The 7,420-nt window shown below is 44.3% G+C and overlaps 1 non-coding gene across 1 annotated transcript; it reads left to right on the top strand.

The window, feature by feature from the left end:
* Window positions 1-5,386: 5,386 nt before the first annotated feature.
* LOC115032688 lies at window positions 5,387-5,518 on the top strand. The gene has a single exon (XR_003838317.1). It is a non-coding gene; the product is annotated as a small nucleolar RNA SNORA17 (small nucleolar RNA).
* The last annotated feature ends 1,902 nt before the right edge of the window (window positions 5,519-7,420 follow it).

Below are 7,420 nucleotides of genomic sequence, written 5' to 3'. Positions count from 1 at the left end.
AAAAAAAAAAAAAAAAAAAAAAAAAAAGAAGAAGAAAGAAAGAAAGACTCTGTGTAGCTGGGGTGGCAAGGTAATAAAGAAATGACAGGAAAGCTGGGATTGGAGAGGCTGCAGCCCCCTGGGAGCTCAGCATGCTTATTTTATACATTTGAACAAGGAGGTGGCTTTATTGCATACAGGTGAATAAGGAGGCAGGATTATTACATACAGATAAGCAAGGAGGCAAGGTTTCTCTGTGTAGCCCTGGCTGTCCTGGAACTCACTCTGTAGACCAGGCTAGCCTTGAACTCAGAAATCCACCTGCCTCTACCTCCCGAGTGCTGGGATTAAAAGTGTGCACCACCACTGCCCGGCTGAGGGAAGGTTATTATACACAACTGAATGAGAAGGATGGTTTAGCTAATCTCAGCTGGGAGGCAGTTTCCAGGCCACTGTAGGATGGGAAGAAAGCTATGGTAGATATGACGGTGTCATCAATGTCTGCACTCAGACCTGAGGCGGCTTTTGCCATCCCTCTGAGTCTCAACCAGAACAGGCTGTGAAACTCATGGGGCTAAGGCACTGGTCCTCAACACGGCTGTGCCTTTGTCAAACAATACACATTCACTCAGGACTTCTCTCCATTCTTTTTAAAAATAAATTGAATCATACAGTACAGAAAGGGTTAATAGGTTGAGCCTAGAAAGTTTTTCCTAGCCAATAAGATGCTTCCTTTAAAATTCTGAGATACCCGTATGGATGTTTCTTTTTGCACACTGCAAATCATCCTACAAAAATAGACAACATCTGCTGCCTATGCTGGCCAGAAGTACAAAAGCTGTTTACGACACCATCATTAACCTACTCAGAGGCCTTTATTCCCATGAATAGGGAAGGCAGATTAATCAGATAAACCTGGCATAGTAACTTGGCCTAATGGGAAAGCAGGAGTCCATTCACCACTGTCGAATCTTATGCAATACAACAGGGTCCAAAGCTAGGGTTGCCCAGCTGTACTGCAGAACCACTTTGCATATGAGCTTCCCAGCATCAGCTTTCATTTGGTATTTCTCCAGAAGACACTTTATGAACCAGGTTGGATATACCCAAAGCTCCAATAGCACTCAGACAATAACCAAGAGACCTCAGCTTTTTTTTTTTGTGCGTATTTTACCAGTTCAGAGAGCTTCCATTAGCCGGGCAGTGGTGGTGCACACCTTTAATCCCAGCACTTGGGAGGCAGAGGCAGGCAGATTTCTGAGTTCGAGGCCAGCCTAGTCTACAGAGTGAGTTCCAGGACAGCCAGGGCTATACAGAGAAACACTGTCTTGAAAAAACAAACAAACAAACAAACAAACGAAAACAGAGAGCTTCCATTAAGTGTGTGTGTGTCTATACAGAGAGAGAGAGAGACACACACACACCCATTTCTCTGCCACACAACGACATAAGAAGATCTGAGATTATACAACATAAAGTTTAAATGGTTTGTTTCAAGCCACAGTAAAATTACATATCACCATCACACTCCCCTCTTCCCACTCTCATTATGGCATGAAGCTTCCCAAGGGATTTGAGACCTTTTATGAAAAAACGTAAAACTACATATAATTATGAGTCTGGAACACTTTTTTCTAACCTTCTTACCATAGGAAAAAATGTTAGTATGTAGTTTTTAAAATAAGAAGTCTTTGTGGGACAGGCTTCTAAACTGACTCATTCCTAAGTTCACATTGAAATGATCAAAGGACTAAAAATAGAGGGAAAACCTCTCATATGCCAGAGAGTTTGAGGAATTTCTGCTAGAATCTAGAAGGGCCCAATTGGAAGGAGGGATTGGGTCAAGATTCCACTTCTATAATATATTTCGGCATCTTGGGCCAGCAAGATGGCTCAGCTGGTGAGTAAGGATGCTTGTGCCAAACCTGAAACAGCCAGAGTTCAATCCCTGAGAAACTCGGGTGGAAGGAAAGATCTGTCACCTGTATGTCTTCATCTGATCTCATTCTTGTATGTGCACATGCGCACACATGCAAATACAGGGTCTATGATTTTATTCTTTGAAAAAATATTACCATTTTGATGGAATCATACAAACAATGTTTTAGTCAGGACAGAAGGCAGGGTGAGGACAGCGGGAAGTAAGGGTTGTGTCCCCCTTCATCCCAACACCTAATTGGCCCACCACAATTTTTGTTTTGTTTTGTTTTTCTTTTTCTTTTTCTTTTTTTTTCTTTTTTTTTTCATTTATTTATTTATTTATTTATTTTTGTTTTGTTTTTTTTATTTCACCATCTTTTTTTTTGATTTTTAATATTTTTATTACATATTTTCCTCAATTACATTTCCAATGCTATCCCAAAAGTCCCCCATAGCGCCCCCCATTTCCCTACCCACCCATTCCCATTCTTTTGGCCCTGGCATTCCCCTATANTGGGGCATATAAAGTTTGCAAGACCAAGGGGCCTCTCTTCCCAATGATGGCCGACTAGGCCATCTTCTGCTACATATGCAGCTAAACACATGAGCTCTGGGAGTATTGGTTAGTTCACATTGTTGTTCCATCTATAGGTTTGCAGACTCCTTCAGCTCCTTGGGTACTTTCTCTAGCTCCTCCATTGGGGGCAACCAAGCGACATTTTAGAAATACATCACAGATAAAGAAAATCACCTTCAAGAGTATAAACAAGGAAAGAGGGAAAAAAAGAAAGATTGGATTCTCTCCAAGGAATGGAATTCTGCCAACTGAGCAGCGAACTCTTCTGTAACTCTGAAAACCAATATTTGAGAGGTAGAGGAGGTTCATGAGTTCAGGGCTGCATGAGACCATCCCCCCTCCCAAAATAAAAATAAAAAAATTAAACTGGGTAGTGTGGTGCACGCGTGTAATCCCAGCACTGGGAAGGCAGAGGCAGGCAGATCTCTCAGGAGTTTGAGGCCAGCCAGGTTCAATTCCCAACACTCACGTGGCAGCTCACAACTGTCTGTAACTCCAGATCCAGAGGATACAACACCCTCACACAGACATGCATGTAGGCCAAACACCAAATGTACATTAAAAACAAATAAATAAGAGGCTGAAGAGATGGCTCAACGGTTAAGAGCACCGACTGCTCTTCCAAAGGTCCTGAGTTCAATTCCCAGCAACCACATGGTGGCTCACAACCATCTGTAATGAGATTGGATGCCCTCTTCTGGTGTGTGTCTGAAGACAGCTACAGTATAAATAAAAAATATTAAAATAAATAAATTATATATATACATATACACATATATATACATATATTAGAGACATGTACCCGTATAACACAATACTACAATACTTGACATGAGGGAGTTTAGAAGTAAAGCTATATGTGTGCCCTACATCTAACATTCACCAATTATACAGCTTTGGCAAATACATTATACTCAGCCTCAGTGTACTCAGTTGTCAATGGAAAATGATGATCTCATCTTACACAACTATATCCATAGAATTACATGAGGCGTGATGGGGAGATAAAGAATAAATTAAGGTGCCTGCCATACGATATGGATACTAAGGGCACATATGTGTGCATGTAACTTATAAAAACGTGTACCTACTGCACACATACAGAAACAAGGCTGAGAGAGGGGGAGCTGGGCTGTAAGGCCAGCCCTTGGCAGGGAGAGGCAGGAGGACTGTAACTGGGAGTTGGAAGCCACCCTGGGTTACAAAATGCAACCTTGCCTCAATAAGAAATAAGAACAGCCGGAGCCGGGTGTGGTGGTGCACGCCTTTAATCCCAGCACTCGGGAGGCAGAGGCAGGCGGATTTCTGAGTTCGAGGCCAGCCTGGTCTACAAGGTGAGTTCCAGGACAGCCAGTGCTATACAGAGAAACCCTGTCTCGAAAAAACAAAAAAAAAAAAAAAAAAAAAGAAATAAGAACAAAAATAAATAACAACAGAAGTCCAAGGTTCTAGGAGTGTCTAACTCTGGGTGGTAGAACTTTTAAGTTTTTGTTTGTTTGTTTTCTTTATACCTTCTTGTATCTTCTTCATCTTTCCTATGCTCTCCATAATTTCTACAGCAAGCATGTTTACTTTTTTATAGTTTTTATAGTTAGGAAAAGATGTCAGTGCTTGGTATGGTCGTGCAGGTCTGAAATCTCAGCGCACAGGAAGGTAGAGCGGCTTACAGTGAGTCTGCTACATAAAACCTTTGTCAGAAAACAAGCCATTCCAGAAAATATGTAATAACAAGGTTTACAGCAAAACCGGAAAGAATCTAAATATCCCAAAGCCATGCTCATTCTTGGATGCCCGAAGTGCACAAAACTATCTACAAAAGCAGCAGTGTCTCATACAGCTCGAGTCCAGTTTTAGCTAAACAAAACAAATGTCTTTTTCCTTTGAATAGTGAATGCCTTGGAGTTCCTCCAGGATAATATTGAATTATTCACATTGAATAGTGACTGCTTGGAGTTACTCCAAAATAGTATGAAATCAACTTTATTTCAGCAGGAACTCCAAAACCTAAAACCCTGTAAATTCAGTCTTAGTACATGTTGTGTTCTTTCAAAATTAATCTTCTAATTTGGTACCGCAAGATGGGAGGCATTTAACAGACACCCCCTGAGGGAGAAGGAGGTTCTAAGAGGGGTAGGGATGCTGAAAGCCTGTGTGAGAAACCAGGGTGCAGCTTGGTGGTAAAATGTGTACCAGGCCCTGACTTCAATCCCCCAAGGAAAAAGTGAGCAACACCAACCTTCAGAATACTACAGCTAGTAACAACTATTTCCACCCCAAGCTACTTTTTACTGGAAAAGTGATCAGCAACATTTCCCTCATTCATTCTCTCCTTCAATCAGTATTTAACGCCCTGTTTTATATATACATATATTTATTGGATTTATTTTTTTTAAAGATTTATTTATTTATTATATGTAAGTACACTGTAGCTGTCTTCAGACACTCCAGAAGAGGGCATCAGATCTTTGTTACGGATGGTTGTGAGCCACCATGTGGTTGCTGGGATTTGAACTCCGGACCTTCAGAAGAGCAGTCGGGTGCTCTTACCCACTGAGCCATCTCACTAGTCCCTTGGATTTATTAATATATATGATTTATTGGAATGGTTTTCAGGCTGTGGTCCAGCTAGTCCAACAATCATTTCTACCAACAGAAGGTCTAAGAATCCAGTAGTTCATTCAGTCTATGAGGCTGGATGTCTCAGCTGATCTTCAATATATGTCAGAATCCCAAAGCAGTAGGCTCTAACGCCAGTGAAGGAGTGGACTGACCAGTGAGAAGGAGAGCAAGCAGGCAGAGAGGGCAAGCTTCCTTCTTCCATTGTGTTTACTTGGGCTGCCACCAGAAGGTGTAGCCCAGATTTAAGGTGGATCTTCCCACCTCTAAAGATCCAAATTAAAAGTGGGTCTTCCTGCTCCTAGAGGGGTTGCAGGTATACCTGCTGTGTCACGTGTGCATTAGTAGGTGGCAAAGAGGAGGGAAGTTATGTCTCTGCCCAGTGTTCTGACCTGTGAACATCTGAATGACTAGTAGCCTAACATTCCCTGAAAACAGAGAGCCTGAGATAACCACCAGTCTGGCGCTGTGCAGGTCCAGATGGGTTCCCAGGGTGAGGAGTAAGCTGGAGATTAGAAGAAGACTACCAGCTCTCAGTGGGAGTGAGCCCGAGACAGATGAACCTTGCCTTGGGGCCAGAAAGGGAGCTAGCCTGAAATGACCACCAGTCCGGTGCTTTACAGGCCTGGGGGTGCAGTGCAGACCATACCTGAGATGACCTCTGCCCAGTGCCATAATGCATGAGCAGCATAGCACTCCTGATATCACTCCCAAGACAACCCCAGACACTCAGAGATGCCAGGTGCCACTAAGAGGTGCAAGGGAGTGGTGGAGAAATGACAGAGAAAGAGAAGCAGAAGGATGTAAACATAACTGAGAGGCAGAACTGCAGACTCAGGGGCAATGAGGAACAGCCTGATGCGAGAAGCTGGTGATGCCACCTGGGACCATGGTAGGGCCCTGGCCTATGCTGCCACCAGGGGCCATATCTGGATGAGTGGTCCTGCAGCAGCAGAGATCTGTTATTTCCAAAGACCAGGCAGACATCCCTGGTTTGGGGTGCTGCCCCAGGACGCATTGATGTCTGAGGGTTGTACAAACTGGCTCCACCTCTCACCTGGGCGTGGTGGGAGACCTGGTCATGAGGACAAGAGAGCTGTCCCTGCTCCTCCCCTGCTACAGCCCTTGGGAGAGCAGGCCTTGCACCTCCAGTGGGCAGCACAGTAGAGCTGGTCCTAGATCTGGGGGTTGCAAATGAGCTGGCCCTGAGGGTGTGAGTAAGGGAGAGCCGGCCATGCTTCTTGTCTGTGGTGCGGTGGTGGGATAGGTGGTAGGATAACACCTCCCCTCCCTCATCCCTTGCCACCTATGGCAAGCAGGAGAGCTGCACCCCTCCCAGGGGTCATGAGAGTACGAGAACTGGCCATGTACCTCACCAACTGCAACACTTGGGAGAGTGGGCCCAGTATCTCACTTGGCAGTAGGCTAGAGCTGGTTGCTAGTTGCAGGGTTTCGGGTGAATCGGCCTGGAGGGCAGGAGATCAGGAGAACAGGCTGACTAACTCAGATGCCTCTCATGCCCAGACCCAGGACCTTGAGTTGACCTCCACCCCAACATCTACCCATCAATGAACTGCTGGAGTGCATAAAGGGGTTAGCTAGCCCTACTGATCCAAAACTACTGGATTTCAATGACACAGGGCAACAACAGGATATCTGAGAGGAATCCCAATCAGGGTCCAGTATTGAGAGAGTAGCAGAAGCCAGAAGCCTCATACCAGACCAAGAAGTCATTTTGCAATGAACGTTCACAAGCAAAGAAGTGTGGACAAAAGGGTATAATTTGGGAGGCATACATACTACAGCTTCCACAAGATATTTTTTTTCTCTGTTGGGAAGGAGGTTGCAATGGTGGAGGGTGGGTACAAGGGGAGAGGAAATGAATGGGATTGGGTGCAAGATATGAAGTTTATAAGGAGCCAATAAAAAGTTTTAAAAAAGAAGTGGATCTACCCTGGGGCCAGGGAGATGGGCCAGGAGTTCAGAGCACTGGCTGCTCTTCCAGAGGACCTGGATTCAATTCCCAGCACCCACATGGCAGTTCACAACTGTCTGTAACTCCAGTTCTATAGGATCCAACACCCTCACCCAGATATGCATGCAGATAAAACACCAACGCACATAAAATAAAAATAAATCATTAAAAAAAAAATCAGTCTTGGGGACTGGAGAGATGATGGCTCAGGGTTAAGAGCCATCTGACTGCTCTACTAGAGGTTCTGAGCTCAATTCCCAGTAACCACATGGTGGCTCACAACCATCTGTAATGGGATCTGATGCCTTCTTCTGGTGTGTCTGAAGACAACAACAGTGTTCTCACATACATAA

Source organism: Mus caroli, chromosome 11, assembly GCF_900094665.2.
Source record: "Mus caroli chromosome 11, CAROLI_EIJ_v1.1, whole genome shotgun sequence".
NCBI classification, from domain to species: domain Eukaryota; kingdom Metazoa; phylum Chordata; class Mammalia; order Rodentia; family Muridae; genus Mus; species Mus caroli.
The sequence above is the reverse complement of the archived record's forward strand: the minus strand, read 5'-3'. Positions and strand labels throughout refer to the sequence as shown.